The sequence below is a fragment of the Nomia melanderi genome, chromosome 6 (assembly GCF_051020985.1).
Source record: "Nomia melanderi isolate GNS246 chromosome 6, iyNomMela1, whole genome shotgun sequence".
Lineage (NCBI taxonomy): Eukaryota > Metazoa > Arthropoda > Insecta > Hymenoptera > Halictidae > Nomia > Nomia melanderi.
The window spans coordinates 6,159,536-6,185,043 of NC_135004.1; the positions used below are offsets into that span (position 1 = coordinate 6,159,536).

At 44.4% G+C, this 25,508-nt stretch overlaps 1 protein-coding gene and 6 non-coding genes across 12 annotated transcripts in view; 4 read left to right on the forward strand and 3 right to left on the reverse strand.

Annotated features, from left to right (window-relative positions):
• Positions 1-25,508, forward strand: part of LOC116427929 (Death-associated APAF1-related killer) — a 53,271-nt gene that overhangs the window by 1,097 nt on the left and 26,666 nt on the right. For all 6 annotated transcript variants that reach the window (XM_031978826.2, XM_031978856.2, XM_031978875.2 and 3 more), the window contains exon 2: positions 24,131-24,200. The gene's annotated coding sequence lies outside the window, so the exon portion shown is untranslated. The remainder of the gene's footprint in view (positions 1-24,130; positions 24,201-25,508) is intronic.
• Positions 2,639-2,722, forward strand: TRNAL-UAA (transfer RNA leucine (anticodon UAA)). Its single transcript has one exon. It is a non-coding gene; the product is annotated as a tRNA-Leu (tRNA).
• Positions 2,849-2,932, forward strand: TRNAL-UAA (transfer RNA leucine (anticodon UAA)). Its single transcript has one exon. It is a non-coding gene; the product is annotated as a tRNA-Leu (tRNA).
• Positions 8,154-8,225, reverse strand: TRNAA-UGC (transfer RNA alanine (anticodon UGC)). The gene has a single exon. It is a non-coding gene; the product is annotated as a tRNA-Ala (tRNA).
• On the forward strand, positions 8,681-8,752 carry TRNAQ-CUG (transfer RNA glutamine (anticodon CUG)). The gene has a single exon. It is a non-coding gene; the product is annotated as a tRNA-Gln (tRNA).
• On the reverse strand, positions 9,279-9,358 carry TRNAL-UAG (transfer RNA leucine (anticodon UAG)). The gene has a single exon. It is a non-coding gene; the product is annotated as a tRNA-Leu (tRNA).
• Positions 15,281-15,352, reverse strand: TRNAA-UGC (transfer RNA alanine (anticodon UGC)). Its single transcript has one exon. It is a non-coding gene; the product is annotated as a tRNA-Ala (tRNA).

Here is a 25,508-nt window from a genome sequence, read left to right on the forward strand (position 1 = left end):
GTTTCGTTATTGCTCAGGCGTTTAACGTCTCGATAAACCAGTAGCATTGGATCACGTCTTATTAACACAAACACGTAACTGAAATGATTCGTGATATATTAAGGGCGTTTCATAATGTATAAACGTAACTGCAATGAAATGCATAGAACCACCGACACAAATCATGAACGATAGAATAGATAGATAATTTATGCTAATAACTCTGTACTATACATGTATTTATAAATATTCAGTAGACCGAATGCCCTAAATTATTTATTTGATTTTTTCCTGATAACCGTGTGATCATCATTTTATGGGCTTAACCACTTTAGGCGGGGAGTAAGACAATTTACCAGTCTGTTGTCCTCTAACTCCTACCGTTGTCAACCCCGTACCATGTAACTCCACATTGGAAATACTACAAGCAGCGTACTGAAATCAAACTTAAAATAAGATACCTTAAAAAGAATCTCAAAGATTATTCTCTCATATTGGTAAGTTGTATGAATTGCCCACAGTTATGCTCGCGTATTATGAAACGCTCTGTACAATCAGAGGACAAGTTCGTGCGTCCCTTCAAAGTTTCGAAGACGAATTACAGTCGTTGAGAGACACGAATGTATGTAAGTGGAAATTCGCGAGCAGTCCGGTCGGTCGTGATGCCGAAAGTTCAGACTGCTTAAAGTATCGAGTACTCTCCGGAGAAGTTCTCTAAGTGACGGAGAATGATTACGTTAATGACATGGCCGAGTACAGCCGAATGGCTGGATGAGTGCAGACTGGTACGACATCGGTGGCACGCGATTCCGACATCAACAACGACATCAACAGAACCCTGTATAAATATACTGACAGTGACTCGACCGATACGACTGCCTTCCGCCGTAGTTTCCCTAACTTCTACCCCCACCAGCTTCCATCCCCCAACATTTTTACAACGCGAAATATAGTCAGGATCGCGCGATTCGGTTTTATTATGGCGCTGTCAACCTGTAACGTGACCGTCGCCGCTGACTTATCGGCGGTGCAGCACGCCGCCATGTTGTGTACACAATGCACGCTCGTTACATCGGTGAAGTACCGTGGATGATGCGCGTATAAATCTGTGGAACACAGTGCCAAGTGTTGAAGCGACTAATGGAAACGGGTCGTTGGACTTTCTCGCGGGTGGATCGGGAACGATTATCAGTCTTCCTTGAAATCGTCACTTGCATCCAGTGTTTAGATAAGTACTTATGTACAGCACATTTAAATACGTAAAGGTTGATTCCCACAGGCACTCAAGGGACGATGGAAGATCGTCGTTTGTTGTCAACGTGACAAATAACAGTGTCATTGGAAACACGCCGGTGTGGTGTACCGCGGAACCTATTTACTGTAGATTACATCTGATTCATAATTATTAACCCTTTGCACTCGACAATAATTTTCATTGTAAATATTCGTTATGTTATGATGAAGCATCGTTAATATTATTTGCAACTAATGTAAAGTCCTGCGTAGATTAAGGGACAGAACTATTTTATTCCTGTGTTTCATATATTGAATTTTACATTTTATAATTTGGCTGTGTTGAAACTCAGTATGATAAGCGCCTTGTAGTTTATTTTTCGGAAAAAGAGAATTGAAGTACGTCGGTGATTATAGTAGCTACTTAATGCAAGACCTCGTTCTTATCGCTTCGGATTCGTGATATATGAGTGTTTAGAGTGGGGAGGGCAGTTACATAATGCGATTGATGTACACTAGGTTTCTTTTTGTTGAAAAACAGAATTTAATAATATCCAATGAGTTGTTTACAAACTTCATGTATTTGTAAAATACGTCTGTAAGTTAATGTATGTTTTCACGAAATTTTTATTTATTTTGGACCATGATAGTCAGTTCACGGTTACAGTGTTACAGTATTTAAGTTCAGGTAGGTCGAATTCAAATTCTTTTAAACGATCATCTAAGAGTAAAACACACCCACCAGTTGAACATTTAACAATGGGCGTGGTATTGTTGCGATACTCAGATAAACGTTAGTGGTAGTTAAGTTGAATCATTTCAATTACAATCATGAAGGGAATTACGTGCACAAAATTACGTGATACGCTTGCGCGACAGAGAACATTTGATTTACCTGAATGCAATCAAGTTTTACGAGCGTGGACTATTTCCTCGAGTCGATCATTAGTCAACGCTGAGAACAAGGAGGGTGAATAATCACTGTATTATTCAAATCGCCTTTCGCCTTTTACAACTTTTGTAATTTTTCTTTCATTTCGTACGGTGGAAAAGTTCATTAGCACTTTACGGTGGATTAGACCGACGTTGTGCAATTCGTTCCGCTCGCGCCCAATAACGTGCAGATAAATTAAAAGCGAGTAGACAGTGGACGTTGATCGGACCTAAAAAGTGTGCGGTCTATATGCTGATATATTTTCCCATAAAATATTTTATCGCAATTCATCGATACATACCTACACACTTCGTAATTGCTTACACGAATATTTCGTTTGTTACTTCCACAATCATTAATATTTTATATTTCTGTGAATTTCTAGGTTAAAATTGTGTTTGCTACAAAAAGAAGATTCAATTAACACGTTTAAAATCATTAATAATGATCGAAGGATATATGTATTGCAAATTAAGGCTCGGCTCTCAACGAGCTAGGTTGGCCGAGCGGTCTAAGGCGCCAGATTTAAGTTCTGGTTCCCGTCAGGGAGCGTGGGTTCGAACCCCACACTTAGCAAAAATATTTTTTCTTTTTGATGCGCTTTATCCCAGTCTAGATAGTAGTGCCATCTGTCTGTATTTATTTAAAATTGAATATACACTGCACAATATGTAGAGAAATTATACTACCGTTTACAGCGAAGCTAGGTTGGCCGAGCGGTCTAAGGCGCCAGATTTAAGCTCTGGTTCCCGTCAGGGAGCGTGGGTTCGAACCCCACACTTAGCAAAAATCTTTTTACTTTTAAAATTCTTTAACCATTCGAATTCGATGATAAAATTACAATCAATCTCATTAATAATACACGATATATGCACATATACAACACAGGAGAAATAATAAAATTACTCGTGGTGAATTTTTTTTGTGTGCTGCGTTACATTAATTTCATTTTTTATCTTTATTGTAGATATCTTTAGACTGTTTACACAAGCTATGTATTAAATATATATATATATTTTTTATAATCATTCTGTTATAAATGTTTTTAGCAATTCTTTAAATTAAATTAAAAAAGAATGTAATGCATATTTTGCCCGTCTCAATGTTTTAATAAAAATGGTACGTTAAAATACTTTCATAATACAATCAGGCTAAAGAGACCGAGAGCCGCGTATAATTACATGAAAAATGTTTTCGTTAACAAGTCATTAATTAGAAGAGTGGAAGCTGGATTTGCAATTACGGAACATCTCGACGAGAAGATAAATGGTTCTGGCTTTCGTCGTAGCCGGATTCGGAGTGACTCGGGCCTGGTAACTGATGGCAGCGATAATAGAGCCCGAGTATAAATGACTTGATGAATAGTCATAGACAATTAGGGAGGCCGAGATAAGCCAGCGAACTGTGCGCGAGCAATTTTAGCCCGTTAATCCCGTTACTGAGCTGTGCGAGCGCGTTCGCCTCAGCCTGTTTACACAATCTCGATGCGATCGAGACATCCTGAACATTGTAATTACCAATATTTCCGCGGTCAAACCGTTCCACGCTTGCACGTGTTATTCATGCTTGCGTCCCGTATACTCACGGAGACCTTACGACCCTGTCGAACCCCTTCTACGCGGATAAAAGCCTGGCCAACGAGTTTATCGACGTTTCCAGGTTTGACCAACAGTTTCGTTCGAATTGTTCTACCAGGAAGGAAAAGGAGCCGATTAAATCCGATTACCGAACCGGTAGAGGCGAAAGGACGAGACCGGCCGGCCCTTTTCCCAGAAGACCAGGACTTGACACCCGTAAAAGTGTCACGAGGCCTCCTTCCCCATTTAGAGGAGTCGCCTGTTGAAATACTTGTCACAACAATTTCGCTGAAAAAGCGCAACTCTGCCGCACAATAACCCCGGACACTTGTAATTTCATTCCGTCGCATCTGTTGTCATTCTCACGTTACCGCCACCAATATCTCGACTTTCCTCGTTACGCGCAGAGGTACACAGAGAAAAGTGAAGAGAAAGAGACGAGAACGAGAGGTAGTCACGTTGAAAAAAAAAAATCAGACGTGCGTATTTCAAGCAACCCTTGCGCGAACGTTGTACAATGGAGCAGGGCAGGTCCCCCTGCAGCTAAGGGGTGCCATTCCTGTCGATACTGTGGTCGACGTATAAAAGGTCCGCTATGAAAAAAGAAGGGGGAGAGTAGGGTGGGCGAGAGAGAGGGGGGAATAGTGAAAAAGAGAATGAGGGGCAGCAGGGTAGGTGTCCGCACTTCGCATCATTTTTTTTGCGCACTTTTGTGATTCCTAGATCTTTCTTTCAACGTCCCAACGAATGTACACATGGACTAACAGTCTTTTGTTGTACGATGCCCGTTATCTGTACTTGGAAATAACACTTATCGGACACTCTATTAGAGTATCAACGGTTCACGCGAATCGTTTTTTTACTTTTTACTCACTGTCGAAGCTAGGCGTCGAGATAATCGAATTTCAACAACCGAGGTGTGAAAGTAAGAAAGAAAGAAATTGGAAAAACAAGTCTGGCGAAAATGTCTCCCTGCAACGCGATCCGTTCGCCCTTCACGAATCCAGAAGGGAAATCGTATTTATAATGCTTACGCATTTCAAGCCTGACGTCCTGTGAAATCGCGTTACCGGGATTCAGAATATTAAATTCATCTCTGTCTTCCCAGGCTATCGCCTCGCGTTATCGTCACCATAATCGAACCCTAAAAACACTCCGTCAACCGGCGCCTGCGTAACGATGCAGCGTTCGCCTATTTCCGTTCTGTAAAGCGACATCGGAATCGTTCGCCGAATTAGAAAAATACGACAAAAAAGGTCACAATGAAAATTTCTTTGAAACATGGACGTCGCGCGAACGAGGACTACAATGGAGTGCTTGTAAATTGTAAATCAAGTGTCAGCTACAAAGGCTGCGGTTGACGCTGACAATTTCGAGATACAACGAAGATGAGGCAAAAATTAATCAACCGAAAACCATAAATAACGATTCGCGGCGGCCCGGGCCTGTGCTGGTCAGACAATGGATGACAAATTGCGTGAAAGCAAAACAAACTGAGGACTAGATTGAGCTCGGCTGGTCGATTCGGTGGCTTCGCCATTGTCATCAATATAACCGGGGACATAATATCTCCCTAGCTCTTTCTCTCTTCTCCTTACACTCTGTCTCTCTCTTGTGGACAACAGCAGCCAAGAAAAATGGACTTTTTCGCCACTGCCCAGAATTCCTTTGAACGGAATTCATTCCGTGGTCACCCCCGTACAGACGCGATAGGACATCGGCCGCCAAGCACGGTTGGCTCCGAGTTTTCCCGCAATAATCCCGCAGACACAGGCTGACATCGTTCAACGGGTGTTTTTCTTAAAGGAGGCAACCGTGAACGAGCTTGATCTGCGCGTGAGGTTATCAGAAAGAACGTAAACATAAACAAGAGGTGGTGCGAGTAGGCGCGGGGTGGCGGATGGTTCGAGGGAAAAGTCGCTTTGTGTAGGAGGGAAGATCGGATCGGAGTCGTGTTAAAAAAGAAGAAAGAATAGTCTTAAGAGGAGGACGCTATGGCAATCGTAAATGTTTAATATCGTGATTAAAGGCGCTGGCGCCTCTCATTATTATTTCAGTCTGGAGGACATTTCGCCCAGTCTTCCACTCCCTCCTCCGCGTCACCGCGTTTCTTTTCAATTCTCACTTTCTTTCGTCGGCTTAAAAATCCTCCGTGAAAATTAGCCGCCTAAATATTTAAAGCTCCCTATCCGCCCCACCCGCCTCCCTCCCGTCCCAACTCGCGGCGACAGTGCGCGTAGAACCGAGATGGCGGACAGAGAGGAGGGAGTGAGGGGAAGGGAAAAATAAAAAAAGCAAGAGGAAGAAAAAACGGAGAAAAACAAGAAAAAGAGGCACCGAGCACAAAAACCGTCTGCGGGCCGCGTTATTGTTCCAGGCATGGAGACAGGCGTGATCTCTTCCATCTGATGGATTTCTGCTGCAGTCACCTCTAACCACCTCGCTCGTCACTTCCCGTTGCGCTTCGTGCCATTGGACACCCGACTGACTTTTTGTTTTAAATCCTTTTCCTCTCCCGTCCTACCGGCATTCAACGCGTTCCCGGTTGTTCCCTCTGCCACCCTCCGCCGCAGTGAACACAGCGTGTGCCGGGGGTTGAGCGCGAGCATCGAATTAACGCGTAATTTCTTCGAGGAGACTTATCACGCGGAGTGAAGCCCGACGTGACGCGAATGTTTCCCTGCCCGGGAGAAACGAATTTATGGAACGACGATGAGCCATTTCTTTATTGTCAGGTTCCCCCTGTGGCAGACACCTCCGAGTAGCATCGAGTAGCTTTTTTCTTTCGCCCCGCGAGGGAGGAACGGAACCGACCGGTTCAATTGGACATTTAAATTCAGCCGGAAGTGTTGACGGTTCCAGCGCGAGAAGAAACCCAGCCGGGCGGCATCGCGACGCGGCGACTGCTTTTATGCGCCACTCGGACACTGCACGGTCGCCGAAGGATATTCGTAAATAAAATTTTCGCGAGGGTGACAAAATGGTCATACGCTCCAGTGCTGACCCTAACCGGGTCAAAACTCGATATCTATGCGACGAGATTCCTCTTTTTTTATGTTGTTTTCACGTAGTTACGCTGCTTTCGGGAACAGAATAAAATATATACGGGATTGCCGGACAGAGTATTATAACGGTCCACTGACAGGGGGGATCCTCCCCGGCGTCTGGGCTTCTGCTTTCGGGTAGCACTGCCCGGCTCGCCGACTGGTTTGGCCGGCTCTATTAGATTTCGAAACGTGCCCCAGCGCCTTCGGTCTCTAATTTTCTCCGAGCTGCTCCGCGAAATCGGAAGACTCGCTCGAAATATCGTATGCGCGACGTCGCGTCTTTTCTTTTTCCAAGATGCTTCACGTACCCGCTGCGAGACAGATTTTACGTAACGCTGTGTGAGGACTCGCATCTCTTCTCGGCGATACCTGAATTTGCATAGGAGATAATAGGATTTTTCTAGTCACGAGAACAATGGAAAAGAACGCGACTGAGCGGTATCTTTTTTCGCGATCGACTTGGTCTTTCCCTCGTTCCGCGGCGGCTGCAACATTAAACGGTCACGTTTACCTCCGATCAATCAAGGTCTTTGTCCACACCGGCGTATTTCTTGCAGCAACGTACAACTCATCGGCGTTCTATTACGTTAGGCCGCAGCTATGCTCCTGCTTACTGCGTCGTTTCCATCGTCGATGATTAATTCTCTCTCTTTCTTTCTTTTTCTCTCTCCCTCTCCCCCTCCCACTCCGCCTCTCTCACTCGTTTCAACCGCAACGGTGCACATGCCCCGCGGGGCGAAAGAAGGAGCAGAGAAAAAAAGTAGCCTGTCACAGTATATTTCGCGCGATTATTCTCTCCGCGTTTCACCGCGAATAGATACGGGGTATCTTTCTGGCCGTGCGATGAGCACAGCAATTCAAATGATACAATCTTTCTCCCGGTCGGCGACGACAGCGACGGGGCCTCTTTTCATTCCGATATACGAAACTTTTGCATATGACGAATCGGGGACTATTACCATTCAATCTCTCTGGTTGGCTTCGTTTGCATCCTATCATCTCCCCCGTGTGTTTCGTTTTACATATACGGCCATGGCCATCGCTCGACGACGGTGTCCACGCATCATTGACTTTTATCTTCGTTCTCCTTTTATTGCCAACTTTTGCTTCTTTATCTTGTGTTTCTATCAATCGATGCACTACGATTATTGCACTTTAACTCTGGTATTATATCTGCTGTATAATGTACGCGTGAATATCTTGGTCATGAAGTCCACCACGTGTACACTCAAACGCGTAGTTTCTGCTTTAACGAGCCCAACGCCGAATAACGTGTGTTCTTACATACCGTTATAAAACAAAAAGGACAGCTTTGAGATTTCTACGTTTCGGGAATGTTTGAAGTTAAAAGAGAAAAATTACTTGAAGCAATGAAAAAAAAGTTGGAGATGCCGGGGATCGAACCCGGGGCCTTTCACATGCAAAGCGAACGCTCTACCACTGAGCTACATCCCCGTTTTTTAATGTCTGCTTATAAATTGAAGTCTATCTACGTTTCTTTATTATTGATTTTTAAACATTTTTCTTATGTTAATTTAAGTATGATACAATTGACGTAAGAAGTGTCCAACTCAAACACTGAAGCTATTTTAAGTCGTATTTAAAATAATGTATATATATATATATACATATATATCTGCACTATATCTATATGAAAGTACTCACTTTCCATTGATCATGAAATTTGATCCTGTTTATTGATTATTCCTAAACATGAATATTTATTTTTTTATCCATTGTTGATTTCTGTACTCTATTCAAGTGTTTGTACGTTCATTTTATTCAAGTCTTAGGTATTGCTACTCGTTGGAGCTAATTCATTGCGACATGCTACTATTTTTGCTGTGATTGTGACAATATTTATTTAAAAGGATAATTGTTTACTTTTACTTTCACCAAACATCCTCGAAGGTCCTATGGTGTAATGGCTAGCACTCTGGACTCTGAATCCAGCGATCCGAGTTCAAATCTCGGTGGGACCTTGTATTTTGAACTTTGTTAAACAATATTTTTATGCAGATTCATAAATGTACACTACTCGCTTTCTTGTTTTTGCACGAATCTCATTAAATTGGCAACACGTAACAACATATATCTTTATTTAGTACTCAAACTACACTGAAAAATGCATAAACTTTTATTTATTACAATGTTTCATTGTTTAAAATTTAACATACATGAGATATTCCAGATATACTCTTGTACATGTGTACCATATTCTAAGTACTTCCATTACATTGCATTGTGAGCATTGCATTCGACAATATTTTTACTGACATTTTACTTTATAACATTTGTATAGCATTGATAAACAATAATTTTTACTTCTATTCTACTCAAACTTCTCTTTATAATATTATTATCTTACCTATGTGAAACCAATATAAGTATTACAAAATAGATGCTACTAAACCGTAAAAAAATTATTTTCACATACAATTTCCAATTTTTCCATTTGTTGTATATCTGTGGGATGATAACTACCTTATGAAAAATGAAAAAAAAATTTGACAGCGGTGGGATTCGAACCCACGCCCTTTCGGACTGGTGCCTAAAACCAGCGCCTTAGACCGCTCGGCCACGCTGCCTTCGGCAATGTCTTTCTCTAATCTGGTAGAAGAATATACTACTGCTATATATACCAAGCTGTATGGTTCCACGCTACGATCACGCAGAAATTCACATCACCCAACATCCAAGTCGTACATAATGCAACATCGACTACATTGATTTCCTAATTTTTTCCATTCCGGTAACTTTGTTACGGACTAGGGTTCTACGTAACGCTCGGCCAGAATATCAAACACGTGACGTCTATTCTCGTCCCGGGTTACATAATAAACCGACAATCGCTTCGTGCCGAACGCTGCGAGATCATTGGCATTAAATTGGCAGAAACTTGACGTCGGGAAAACAAAAAATGTTTACGATCTATTCGTCGCTCGTTTCTCGTCGGTTAAGAAACTATTTTCTCGCGACAGCTATCGCCAGCAGCTTCAGATTGTCGAAGGAAGGCGAAGAAAAAAGGAATACCACGAAATTACTCGTGACTACGGTACAAGCAATGACGCGGACGTACATCATTATGGTCGCGACTTCTCGTTCGCTTTCATTTTTATTTATCCCCTACCGGTAGCAGGCCGTCGCGAGCGATAACATCTCAATATAAAAATTCATGCTCATAACGCGGCTCTCTCGGCGTGGCGTCTTCTTGTTTCCATTCTTGTTTTCCTTTTTTTCTTTTCTTCCCTTATCACGTGCCCCGAGGGACGAAGCATAAAACTGACGCTTCGAAAAGAGAAAGAGAGGAAACGAACGGCCGGTCGGCCGTGCCGAAACGACCGCGGACAGATCGATAAATTCGCGTGAATATTCGTATAGCTGATAAGCCGGCAAGATAAGCCGAAATCGGTCTTGCGAGTGAGGATCCCCTCGTTACGGGGCGGAGAGATACGGCGACGGTAGAAAATAGAAGATAAATCTGGCTCTTTCGTATTCTTTACGCCCATGTTTTATAACCTCGCCTCCGCTTGCATTCAATATTTTCCGCTTGCCGTTTTTTTTCTCTCCCCCCCCCCCCCCCCCCCACCTTTGCATTTCGTTTTCTTCCTCGATTTTTGTTTTCTCCGGTTTATCGACCGGTTTGATCGGCGGCGATGTTTTATCGCCTCCGTTCATCGTATTTCGTGGCTTCAAGAGGTCTCTCGGCGGTTAGAAATTCGCGTAGGTAACTGGGTTCGTACCTACGCGAACGGTACCGTTCGTGTGCGAATAGTCGCCAAACCACCGGCGTTCGGGTGGGTATAGTACCTGTTTAGCATCGCGTTTAGCAGAATCACGCCGCCACTTTAGCCTAATACTCGTGGCTGTCGCCGTAAATGATGGATCGTTAGTGCCGGTCCGTGGCCCCGCGTATAGATGATCCCGATGACTTGCACCGACTGAATTACGTCCCGCATGTTGCGTATCATATAGAGAAAATCCTCACGCGTGTGTACGCAGAGGACGCGAAGGGAGGCGTACGCCAATGGATTCCCATGAAATGAACTGCTAGAAGCCAATTGGGGATGATAAATCTATTATTTTCGGCGAATCATCCATTGCCCACTCACTCGCTTGTTCGCAAAGGAGGGAAGGATCGGATGATACACCGCCACCGCTCGACAGGTGCTCGTTTCGTGACTTCTCAGTCGGTGTAGCGGGCGACGCGAAATAATCTCGAGCATGCAATTAACTGGATGATGCGATTTACCCCACGGTCACACGTTAAACGATCATTCCCGGATCTATTGGAACGGTTAATGACCCTCGGAAGCAACTGGGGAAAAATTGAAATAATCGCTGAGCGGCCAAACATTTCGCTCGTAACATGAATAATTAACTTTAGGAGATCCGTTCGGCGTTGTCGAAGACGATGGAGGAGAATTTCGGATTGCAGATGAATCGGGGGATACTCGAATACGTACATATATTAATCGCGCTCCCCGGGACACGGAATCATTAACGAAATGCCGATAAGGGTATTCTCTATTTTCATGAAAACGTGCGTAACGGTCGGCACAATGCAGTCGTCATTAACGAAACACTCGATGAGTACGTATCGAGCATCGATCATTATGAGGCCGCGGGCTTTGCCGGGTATCCCGGTAACGGTCTATCGCCGCAATAATCGTCAACATGCGCAATAATCATGTCGTTTAATGACAATTGATGAGGACCAGGAAATGCGCCGCGCTTTAACATTGGGTTCCGCGCGCGCCTCCATGCTCCGTCCTCTATATCCGCGATTAGTAACGTAACAACGTATACGTAGCAGCTACGCGGGTGAACACACCGCCTGTATGGATCGGCGTGTCCCGCTTGGGTATAGGCGGAAGTAACGCGCGGATAGGACCGCCGACGATTCTATTGTCGTTGCCTCGGACGCGCCATTACGCGCGATCAGTCAATATTTTCTCGTAACTGACCTCCGTGTCGATATTGCCGCTGGTTCGAGCGGCTCCACAGAGTTTGGACAGGTGAAACAAGCAGGCCGTGTCGGCAGTTTCCGAAACGAGGTAACGGGCCTGGCGACCGTTTCCCGAAACACGATGTTACAACCAGGAATATTTTCGCGTAACTGACCTCCGGCGATCCCGGATGCGCGTTGATGAAGTGTCTATATGCACTTCGTTGCATCGGTTCCGGCACAGCCCATCGCAGCTCGGGGCCCGCTCCGCCTCGGGTAACCTGTGGAAACACAACGTTACAACGCGCTCAAATATTTGCGCCTTCCGAATCGAATTACACCGTTTCTGTTTATCTCTCCGGCGAGAGAATAAACCTCGTTCTTTCCCGAGGCATGCTAATTAAAACGTGCATATCGAAATGAGGCCGGAGTTCGATCCGCTCTCGGCCCGATGCATAATTAACGGGAGGACGTGTTCAACGGGGAAACCGCGTTTCGATTTTCGCGGGAAACCCCGTGTCACACGGGCTGTCGCGTGTGTTGTGTAGAACGTGGATGTTACGCGGACTGTGAACGACGATTTTTCATTAAAACGAGCTCCGCTATAAGTAACCACTGATCGCGGTGCCGTCAGTGTTTCGCGGTCGGTTGCCTGCTAATATTTCCGGAGTGCGTGTGGCATCAACGACGGAAAAACTTCTCGATTACCGGCGGGATTATCGATCAATTTGTGTCAAGCAATTTATACACTGTGCGTATCTACACACACGCGAAGCCCTGGTACGTTTACTGGAGATAGGATATTTTACAGTCGAGTTGCCGGCTGCTCGGGGCCAGACATTGAGAGCGGCCGTATTGGTATCGCCGCGCAGTTCGCCAGAGCACGGATGCGGTAATTGAGAGTAATTTTGCCGAGCCAATTTGTGCGGAAATTTCAAACTAAAAAATTTGTCCAGGCGTACCCCCTCTCGACCGAACTACCGCACAGGACCAAGCCCCGTTCCGCGTCCCCAACCCGCCGCGCTCTTATCTCTACCAATCCCTAGCGAAACCGGCATTCACCTGTATCATCGGGCCAACCTCGTTCCCAGCTGTAATTCTATTTTCACGAAGCCTCGGCGATCGTACCACTCGATTTTTCCACAATTTCAAGGGCACGGACGGAACGGGGAATTTCAATTAAATTACTCGGCCTGTCTCTGTCCGTCGTTCGCCGCGTATCCGCGGGCGGTGCGAAAAAAATCACACGCACACAATCACGCATCGGGCGGACCGAGCAGTGACGAAGTTTTCGTCGTTTGCTTTTAATGACCGCGTCCTTTCGCCACGCTCTCGCGAGATTGCCGATGATTAATCAGTCCCGGCAGCCCCATTTTTAGGCGCGGAGCACGCGACGACGATTACCTCTAAGCGAGACAGCGTTTCCATTACCTCTTTCCCTCGTTTTTTTTTTTAATTCGTCCGACTAAACGCTCGGAACCGAACGCGTCGATTACCGGTCGATGGCTTGCGGCAAACAAATTCCTACGGTTAAGCGCACGAAATTAATTTAAACTGATGGTACTGTTTTTTGTTTACTTTACGTAAATCTAACGAGTTCCGCACTAGCGACGAAAGTAGGCGTGGAACTTAATAAAATGAAAATAGAATTGGAAACTATTTCCGAATGGAATTATTTCCAAGGAAACCGTGTATCGTGGTTCGAATAACAGAAGGAAGCAAATTGTAACGCGCAGAAACGACGAGGAAAAGAGGATACTAGATTTGTTTTGTAAAGCGCGAGTCCGCAGATGGTGATATTAGCCGCATGCGAACAAAATGGCGAGGTTTTACCTGGTGCGAGAGAGTACGGTGCGACGACGGTTCTCGGCCGCGGGTTGACGCCGTGGGAATCCCCGGAGAATTGACGTATGACGTAATGCCGGAGGAACGGCGGGCAACCCTCCTCTCCCTGTCCTTCTACTCGGAACCCTCCGACACAACCCCTTGCTCGCCACCTCCACAACGTCCTCTAACACAACGCCGATGTACGGCCGAGGACAATGGTGCGCCGGTAGCAACGGAGGGCTCTGATTTTCTCCCTCGGTGCATCAGCGATAAATGCATTTAGCTTGGAGAACTGCATAGCTTGCGCCCGTAGAGTTTTCAGCCTCGCCACGTGGTTTTTTTTCACCAGTCGGAGAGAGAAGCCGCGGCTGCCGGGTTCGATGTGCGTCCTGTGCACTCGGATGCAGTTTCAGCGCTAAGTGGATTATAAACGTGAACGCGGCCCGGGAACTGTGTTATTCCGCTGCAGTTAACACGATTCTGCAGTTATGTGCAATTTTTTGTTTTCGATCCGTCCGTCTCTGAGACGAGCGATCGGGAGGAGAGGCGGACAGGCATGCGAGCAACCTACCAGCAACCCCTTCGGGGCGTGTTACGCACGCTCGATCGGCGTTCATTCCCCGTCCCCCTCCTCGACGTTTCCCGATGCCGCTGCCGCGCGAATTTCTGGCTCTTCATCGTTGTTTTGTACTCCGGAATAAAAGAAACCGAGCTCGTTCCAAAGGAATTCTTCTCTTCGTTATTTCATTTTTTTCCAATTACAACGCTACATCTTTTGACTTCGTTCCAGGTGCGTCTGCCTTCGAAAATGTTAATAGTGTCCCCGTTTTCGCCCTTTATTTCCTTTGATAATGAAGAGTAATAAGCGTTTGTCCGTTTCGGAATACCGTCGGTTTTCGTTGGAATTTAGCAATACCTTTGTGAATGGTTTCCATTAGAGAGAAAGAACGTGCCCGACTAAATAATTAAAATATGGTTTTGGCGAGAGGACTGCCCGGCGAGTTTCGCAATTTTCCCGGCAGACTTCAGTATTTTCCTGAAATCCTAAGAATGCTTCTGTCAACGCGACGCGGGTTGTCGTTTCATGGTCCGGCGCGGCTGGAAGCTACGCGGGTTCGTCTTGGAACCGAATCGGCGCGGATTGTCGGAAAATTAAGTACGGAAACCATAATAAAATCTTGACGAATTCCGCGCGATTTTCTGGCTTCGCGAAACATAAAATATCCGTCCGGTCGATGGACGGCAGTTGTGGGGTTTCTAAAAAAAGGGAAAAAGGTTCTGATTGTTGGAACTGAACGGCCGCACGCTCGAGGGGAATCGATGATTATAATACATGTATTCCTCAGCTTCCTGTTATTGCAATTTATTTCTAGCCTTCTTCGCAGAAGTATCGAATTTCACAGCACCGTGAAGCGACTTTTTTATTTCCTTTCCATTATTTTATGGTTGATCTGCATCACTCAAGAAATTCCATGAGCATTAGGCATTACTTAAAAATAAAATGCGAAAGTGTCCCGTTTATACATATTTTAAACACTTGTACACTTTACACACATTATTCATATATGATCTTTAACTAAGTATTTAATAAATGTTTTAACTATTTTTAACAAAATGGAAATCACTTTTAAATTACTGTTTAAAAAATGGGTTTACGATATGAAAATATGATTGGTAGTGATTGATATAGTGTATTAATAAATCATATAAGATGATCGAGAAAAGAAAAAAAAATTGGAGATGCCGGGGATCGAACCCGGGGCCTTTCACATGCAAAGCGAACGCTCTACCACTGAGCTACATCCCCTTGATGATTTCATTCTTACTTTACGTTCTATGGTACTGATTAATTTTATCGAAGACGATACGGACAATATTTTATTAAAAGTGATTTATTTATATTTCATATAAATAACGGCTAAATTCAATAGATCTTTTTTAAAAGCATCATAAATATATATTACAATACATATTTGCACATTAATTAAGTTATGCACATAGATTATGCGTGATGAGAATAAATAATCATACCATTTTCAGAAAAATGATCTGCGAGCGTGCAATTTGTTATCCGAGTATCGTCACATAATCCTGCGTAACGACCTGTTACACGAAGTATGAGAAGTTACACAGGCAAAATCGATAGTCATCTATCACAGTTACAGGGCATTATTGCTATGCACTCACACGGGGTTGAGTTCGTGCTGAAGTATTACGAGGGTGGCTAAAATTCACCCCCCGTTGCGTGACTTATGCAGCGCAAACCTCTAATGAAGATATATCGTCCGGTGCATCGCAACTTTTATTTTCTACACCCACATTTTTCGCGTCTCACCTACCGATAAATATCTTCCTTACAAATCACAATTGAATACTGCACACATCTGAAGCAGCGATATTACTTTTATTCTATTACACTAGCATTTCACGCAAACTATTTGTCTTTCAAAGGTAAAAATAATTCTGCTGTAAAACACTCTGTTCTACTATGCACTTTGATTAGAAGTTACACATCGGATTCTTATTGTTTGCGTCGGCGAATCTTTTCTCGTTGATTTATACGGTTTTCTTTATATCAAAGGAATATAAATGGATACACTGGACTACAGAAAAACGTTAATAGATAGTTTAACAAAATTGAATCGAGTAAAGTGAACTTTATCTGTAAGAAACACGGTGTAGGGTGCTAAGGTGATACCACGAACGCGTATTTATGACAACGTGTATTTCTTACTAGCTTTCAGACCAATAGAATAACTGTCGAGATTACAACAAGATTATAATATTGATACAAGACCGATAAACGACTGCCGGGAGACTGATCTAGACTGATCTGCAACTGATCCACGACTCAGGTATGACTACCCTATACTGTTTCTCAAGAAATCCATGACGCCCTTTCTGAAGAGGTTCGATTCTTCGCGTATCGATCCCCACCCTCGCAAGATCATTAACTTTCCCTGAGAACGTCGACAGGAAAAGAGTCCTTATCCTCATCTATTTATTCCTCGCTGCAACTTCGACATCTGGAGGCCCTTGACGAGCATCGATAGCGTTTGCGAAGGTCACTGCGTCTGGACAGTGTCGTCGCTCACGCAGATCGACCGCCTGGATTTTCACTGACCCTCAAGATGTTGTTTACTGCCTGGAACCCTCTCGATTCTTAGCCAGATTTTCAATGTTTCTTATATACCTTTAAACAAATTTCCTTAAAAATATGAGAAGCCATTTTGTAAAATTCTTATAAAAAGAGAATACCGTTACGTAAGACAGCATCGAAAGCAACGGAACAAAGTAGCTGTGCAAACATCAACGACATCCTTCAATATCTCCTGATCACGCGCTGAACAAGTGTTACAATCGCGTGTAGAATAGTTACAAGTGAAAGTGACCATTCTCTCTGCTTTCTATGAGCCGCGATGTTTATGCGTGTGATGCTGAATAGAGTATTATAATAAACGACGGTAGTTTTGTGCAGGAGGTAGGAGAAGGAAGTCTTACGAACGCTCGAAACCGAACCGCTTTATCGGTGGAAGTAACCTGGTACCCGCTTCGATTCATTACGTGTTTATACATCCTTAATTGCGTCCATAACAGTGTTGCTAAACCAGTCTGTAACTCGAGAAGCGCCCTGAGCGATCTCACCTTATACCGTAATGATTGTATTTCATATTTTTTTGTGCGCCAAAGAAACCGTGTACATTAGATGTAACCGGCATCGTTGATTATCTCGCGGAAGATTGATAACGGCGCGTCTATTTACGATGCCGTAGAAAATCGAATTAAACTCGCGTACCTATAAAATGACGCGATTGATCGATCATCGATGCCCTGCCAACGATACTTCCACCGCGAGGGTCAATATTTTCTGATAACGCTGTAAGCTCGCAACTCGATACGGTCCCTTTTAAATTTTCTATACGCCTAAAAACTTGATAAATCGTAACCCGATACGCGTAATCCGATATTTTAGAGGCGGTGGGTTAAGAAGGAGCATTCTTATCGTATAAATCCGAGAATCTCCCTCTTCGGTAGTTCAAAGGCAAACAGTAATGTGAGAATGATAGGGCAGTGTTTTAAAACAATACGCCACGCGGGACCGTCCTCGAAACGCGATGAATCTTAGAGGATACGCGTCGTCCATTATGGAAAAGAAAAAAAAACAACATGCTGGCCCCGTTATTCATACACGAAACACTCAGAGGAAGAATGATTATTTTAAAGCAACTCGCTCGAAGGTTAATCCTTCGCTCGCACGAACCCTTTCACCCTACAAAAACCCCTTTGTTCGCCGAATTACCAGCAAAGCGCCTTCGCCGACCTTCTCCTCCTGCTCCTCCTCCGTCGTCTTTCGTGTAACACGGAGTAATATTAGCCTCGAAGTCTTAATCCTCAATTTTCCGAGTCATTGCCCCCCTGCCTCCAGCAGACTTTCGTCTCGGACTACTTCGCATCCTTTGAGACTAACAATTAGCGATATTAATCCTTGAAGCCTAAAGAGTGGCGCCCAAAGGCACACGTCCTATTATACTTTAACACCCGACGGCGGGCCTACCGTAAACATTCTTTTAATACCACCGCTTGGCGAGATGAAAATATACGAGCTAGGGGTGGTAAGAAAGGCGGGACGGTCTTTCGCAATTAACAAGCCTAATTACCGGAAAACGGACGGCCTTGAAGAATCGCGGCCCGCGCCGCCCCAAAAGCAGCCGGTCCGTGCATATTTTATATTCTTAGTATCCTTAAAGTCGGGAACGAATGAAAGAAATAATCCTGAGATAACGCCGGTCGCGGAACGCTCTGCTGTTTACACGGGAGTAACCTGCAGTAGCCGGGGAAAGAAGGCTCTTTGTACGCGCCTGTTTGAGAAAAGTTCTCCGTAAATACGGTCGGTCCGTCTTCGGGTTTCCCGTATCAGCGCCGCCGCCGCCGCTCGTTTCTTTGCACAGGGAAGATAAAGGCGAGGGAAATCGGGATGATAAGGGCGCGGTATCTGTTGCGAGCATCGGCACTGACTCACACGGCCACACGTTTATTCAACGTGACCAGATTTACTTAATCCTCGGCCGATAGAGGCGGGGGATACGTGTCTCGTCGATGCGCGCGCGAGTAAAAGTAAACGAAGAATCGTAGTACATAACAAGCCGGGAACCAGCTCTCGCAGAGCCGATAAGGAATATTACCGGCGGTATTGAGACGTGACATCCGATTTCGCGATTGGACGTGCCGTATGCAAAGCAGAAGTCCCATCGTGTTTTTTACGATTCGTCGCCGTACCGATATAAACGCGGGTGAAACGACGTCGCGTAAAGACCTCCCGCCGAGGCGAGCGTCGCTGGTCGTTCCGTCGCAATTACGCAGCCCTTATCGCCTCCTTATCAGCGGCGTTAAGTCAACTCGGCGTTAATCCATTCGTCAATACGTCGCGCTGGTAATCTAGCGATAACAAATGGCCGGACCGTGAATAATCCGTGATCTGCTAAAATCGTCGGCTGCGGCTGTACATTTTAGTTTTATCGTCGCGGACCCCAGCTGTGTTCATTGCGTAAACCATGCCGATTGCGTAGCGTATATACATTCTGACGAAATTTTCTCCTGCTCGCGTAACACTAGTCGGAAGATAGATTTAGATTAGAAAGAGACTTTAGGAGTCCTTTGCGGCTTTTGGGATAATCGACGACGAAATGTATGTGGATTCTTTCGTATATTTATCTTCAGATAAGAAAAGCTATGCTCGTAGAATTGATTGTATTTAATTTTATAAATATTATTTTATTCGTGTTTACAATAGATATTTAATTATTGTTTTCTCTCGGATTATATTTGCCATCTTCTCTTTCTCAAATTTTCCTTATACAATGTCTGCATTGAAAAGGATGAAATTGGAGCAAATATTGATTTAACAGCCAACAGTTCGATTCCCAGCATTGCGTAACGAATCCAGCGTACCGTCGGCTTCATGTATCGGCGGAATTCTCACGGCAGAGCTACGTAAGGCAATACCGGTGTCACCCTTCTACTAGTATTTCTTGTTTCTTGAAAAAGATCACTTCACCGAAATCACTGCTCGTCTAGGAACGCGTCCGCCATTGCGGAATTCTATCGCAGTTTTACCTGGAAACCCAGTTTCAGTTCTCTGACGGAAGTCCCTGCGTAACCCCTTCGGAGCTTGTATTTCCTTCTAGGTATTGACGTCCGAAACCGGATCGTTAGCAATAGTTTATTGTTGGATGGGTTGTTGTAATCCAATCATTGACACAGTCACGCGGATATATATCGCTAATATTTCTTGGTATCTAATCTGCATATAGAATGCAGACTTCAAAACAATAGAAGGGCGAGAAATCACCAAACAGAATGACAAATTCTCTTTAACACGTTCGCTACTAGCGTTTGTTTCAGTGGCGATCTTCTCAATTATATTTTATTCAATTCAATAAATGTTCTAAACAAATTATTGAAACAAATGAAGCTAAAACGAGTCATTGAATCCCTAACTGTAATTTCGTAGCTTATAACTTTAACTAATTATATCTGACACTAATTATTACTGTTTTCTTAACGCCTAATCAAACATTCGTGTACAATACTCTATGTTGTGTAATTTAACCGGTTCATATAATTTTAAAATAATATAATTCAAGCACAATGCATATGAAACGATATCACCAAGATGCATGTTACAATGGAAATTCGATGTTCGATGTTCTATTAGCGATTTGGACACAACTAATTAAACTAATATGGCGCAGCAAGAAGCAAATGGCAAGAAATTTGCTATGCTCATCATCGGTGACATTACACGAACAGATAAATACGGACCCCAGATCGTTTCCCCCTTTCGCTTGAAACTCTTTCACCGATTCTCTCTATCTATCTTTGTCCGAACCCTAAATTTCATTGGCAGAATCCGTTTCCGCCGCGTGCATGCTTGTAAAATCAGCACATCCGGGTGTCAAAGCGATGTCACCCGAACGGGTAGCCGGGCACGCATCACTTTTAAATTCGATCAATGGGTGATACCAAGCGTGAAACACTTTTAGGGTTGAAACTTTAAAGGCCAGCTCGCGAAAGAGCGAATCGCAGTTACAACCGTGAAACTGTGGACGTAGTAGTGTGGAGGTTTTGGGGGCGGCGCGGCACCGTTGTGGGAACTTGACGTCGAGTGCAGCCGGAACCGAAAGGATATTCATTCCGAACCCCTCGCACGTTCCAATATCCTCCTTTCTGCCGTGCCGCCGCTCGGTCAATGGAAAAACCTTCGAAATCAATCGTTAAAAAAAAAGAAAAGAGAAGCAGGAAAAAACAAACATACCTGCCACGGTGAGAACGATTGTAACTGACATTGTCACTCCGTGAGCACGTTAAAACGTCAGTTCACCTATTTTCTCTTTTTTTTCGTATAAATTTCACTGGCTTTTGCACAGTACACATTTTTCTTTTTCAATAACGCGCATTATTTCGCGCGATGGAAATCACGGAACTTTCGTTGTATTACTGGCGCTTTGATACGGGATTATAATTGCACGCGTCAACGAGGGCGATATGCAAACGGCGAGTGACAAATTCCAGCGAGGCGATTTCACGCGAAACGCAGTGTTTTTATAAACGTTGAATGCCTGGTGACATTTTTCACGCACCGATTACTGTGCGCGATGGTGGTGGTGTTGGCACGGGTCAATCGTGTGGCCTAGCGCGACCCAAAATTTCCCGAATTCCCTTCGGCCGGGACGCGTAGCTGACAGGGCGATTTTGTAATACAAACAAAAACAGCGGCGCGCGGCCAGTGCATTACGGTTACAAGAGAGATCGTTGCCCGGCAACGGTTCCGTGTCTGTGTAATTCATTTTGGGGAACGCGTATGCAACCCTCTATTGCACTCGCCCCCGCGTGCATGCACTCCTGCCACTCTTCGCTCCTCGCCGATGCACACAAACGATAGATGCATCCGACTGACCGACGGACGGAGTCGTGGTGATCTGATTTTAAACCAATCAACGGCGGTTTCGCGCTCAATTTACAATCAGCCCCGATTCGACTCATTCGTTATATACGACGTCCAACTGCAAGCGTCCCTAATGAAAATATTTTAATCGATTGCCGTACAATTGCCAAGTTCATTCCTCTCGTCGGAAATTCGACCGAGGAGGGCCGGATGGATTTATAAGCGGACAAAGGGTTCCGCGATATTCGATTAAAGCCCACAAAGACAACAAAGTGCATTTCAATTTAAATGGTAAACGACGGAACGTAATTATACCGAATTACCGTTCATCTATACCGTTGTTGTTCGTTCGTCAGTGGTTAGAATAAAAATAAAAAAAAGAGACAAAGAGAGAAACAAAAAGAAAAATCGTATTTATATCGCGCTGTCACAATGTAAAGATAACCAGACACTCAACGGGTCCTTAACGGGCGAAAATTATAATAATTGGGCGGACGACGATCCGCGGGAAAGATGACTATTTATTTTCGTGAATCCGTCGTGGCGTATAATGGCATTAATACACAGGATAATTTACGAGCGGCGACACCTGCGCGCAATAAAGTAAATCTAGCTTTTCATTTCATTGTTCCGCGGTCTCCCCTCGTGCTCACCGCCTCGATCACACACCGCATTAGCCGACAATAAAAGCACGATCGACGATACACCGGCGAATGATCGCATACATGAATTTTTAATAAATCCTTCGGGGCTCCATTAGAGACAAATTGTGCCGAAACCTTTCCCCGCAGCAAGAGCGTATAAATTAACCGCGATCTCGTTCGGTCGCGATGAATTGCATAATCTGTGATCACGAGAAGAAGAATCAAACCTTACTGTTTATTAGGTCGTGTAGTATGAAATGTCGGATTTTACAGGAAAAAGAAAATTTTATTTAATATTCTAAAAGACGTTTATTCAATCAATATGTGCTCTATTCGATTCGATTCACTTCAACTAACGTGCTTTTAATGAATATATTGCTTTTTTAGAAAATTCTGAATGTTTAGAATGAATAAATTCTAAAGATATCGTTAAAAACTGGTGTTTCAGGTTTACCACGCAAGCCATTTGGCAAAGGAACATTACTGAAACGAAATTTTACAAATTAACGTTGCATTCTTCTTTTACTCACACTATTGTCCCGAAATATTTTGTTTATATTTTGAGCAGTTTTCGCAGCATTATTTACAAATTTAAATTCGTATAAGAAAATTACACGAATTTTGGCGGTATCCGTGTTTTTAAAAAACGATGAAAGAAATAGTTATTATGCACAATTCGGAAGAACTTTCTTGTAAAAAGTTACTCTGATAATCGACAATGAAACTATTTAACAGGTTCTACGAAAGCCAAAGGAATAACAACAGGAGCACAAACATTTATGAGTAAGAAAACTCCGACATTTCATATTACACGACCTAATATAACGTAAACCGTGTTCCCGATTTCCAAACTGAATACGAGCGCTATTTAGCAATATCAACCCGAATTCCGAATAATCCCTAGAAAACCGCCTTATCAACACGCAAAACCTTTTCAAGCAACATACAACGAAACATCTCGGTGTTCGCCGACTAATTTAATTATTTGATACATTCCGTTTAACCTATCAACATCCGACAAGCATCTGCCCTTCCCCTAACAAAGTATTCGCGTTATCTGATGCTCGCGGAGCCGTGTTACGCGCGCAACACCGATTAGAAGGTGAAGAACGCGTTTCGTAATTCACCGCGACGCGTCTCGAGATGCGAGAAGGCAGCGAAACCCGCTAGGAGGTGGTGCCGTGTTCCATGTTTACCGGTGCGCGCGGAAACGCGTGCGATGCGTGCGTACGAGAAGGGCGCGAGCATGAATTGCGTGAGGTTCACGCTTTAATTTAGTAAAGTACCTTGTCCGTTCCGCTCGGCGAAAGTGCAATGGGGTGCACCCCGCGTGGATGCGATCCTTCACGCACCCATTGCATAATGCCGCGGTGCGCGTGTACACCCAGGTGAGAACCCCGCGAGGATCGGCACGTGGACAAGCCTAATGAGAGCTGGCAGAGGCGGTCCCGATCGGGCCCAGCCGGAAGCTACCGGCGATTACGAGCAATGGCAAGAACATTCCCGAGGAACGTTCATCACCTTCTGCTGCCGACGACCTTACAAGGCGCAACGCGCCCCTACGTCACGGTACATTTTCACGCACTCGTGATCTCTAATTTCTTACGAGGTGAAACCGCCGTGAAGACGTTGTAAAACACCGTCGTAAAATCGTATGCGGAACATTTAACGGTGAAACCTCCCGTTGATGCGGTATCGGAGATGTTGTTAAGTCTGCTGATCGATTAGCCGTTGCTTTTCGCAGTGTCAATGCGGGAGATGTGTTACTTAATGTGTTCTTGTACGAAAAAGCTGTGGCTACAGTGTAATCTGTAAACAAGTACTGTGATAAGTATTGTGAATGTTTTAGTCGAAAATTCAGTGTGAACGCTTTATGAAACATTGTATGTACTTTTTTTCCGTATTTTACCTGTTTCTATTAATGCAAATCATTTCATTCACAATATTATCGGTATATAATCAAAAGCATTTAAAATTTGCCAATAATTTGTTCCAGAAGAAATACAAAGAGTCTACCTAAGGTATGGCAGAGGATCATGGAAAACAATGGTCAACGCATCAAAAGTGTAAGTATCGATACATTGCAAGCAATATTGCTTATGGAATCGCTTACTATGCCTATATTGAGAGATAATGACTCCGGACGTACAAGAAGCACCTCACAATGCAGATAAACAATTTCCGTAGCAATGCCTGTAGTAAAGGCCGGCCATCGAGGCAATAGGAAACGCAACATTGCTCTGACCAGTCGCGTGCACGCGCCACTTTGAAACAGTTCCCCGAAACCTGGACCCATCTCTAGTTTGCAGGGATTAGTTGCTGTGCCGTATTAATGACACGGCACGGCCAGTGAATAGCTTCAAAGTAGCGGGCCGCGGTCACAAAAGCAGTCTTATGTCGGTCAGCGGCTTGTTATCTATAAACCCGGTTTAATTATCGGATACGTCTCGGATCTAACAGTTTCTACTAGTGTCAGATTTTCGGCGCATCGCTGACGCGATACAGCATCGCAGCCTGATATCGATCGAAGATTAGCATCTGGCCGGCCGCAAAGGGAGATTAGCTAGATCGATCACACATGCTGAACCAATTCCTCTGGTCAGCTGCTCATCAATACCACTAATGGTGCCATCCTTCCCCCGCCGACCGCGCACCCAACCCCTCTTCCTTCCTGTGTCTATATTGCGTGTACGTATACATCTCTGTATTCCTCTAATAGGCATATAATCGTTATGCATATACAATACACGGACACACTGACGCTGGCTCGCTCGCGCGCGATTATGTAGGTACATGTATCCCCCGTTCACGTATTCGTACATATGTACACACATTAGACGTATAACCCACATCGACAAATAATACACACGTACATCGGATATAATTATGTATCTACCCGTTCGTATTTGTGTACATTGCATCGATACATAGACGCTGCATATGTAACGCGCGACTCCCTCCGCGTGTGTACGTGTTTATACGTATATACATATAGATTTACATATCCGCCGCGACACACGGTACGATTGCATATGCAAACCTGTTTGTGCCAGCCGATACCGTCGATGTCATGCGAGCCAAATGCAAATTTTCCACGAATCTCGCCTCGCGCTTTTAACCGGCCCGATCAGATCGGCCGAGCGTCTTTCGCGCGAGATTTCCGAAGGTATTCGTCGCACGAATCGAGGATGTCCAGCGAATTACGAAGATTCTTCGCGGTGGATGTGAACTTTCGTTCTCTTCCAGTCCCATCCAAGTGCGCGTAGGTAAGTACTTACCTTCGCTCACGCGTCTTGCCGAGAACGTAAGTCGCGATGCAACGAGCGCGACAGACTGTTACATCTGTCGCTCGCATAATGCGCGATATCGTGCGT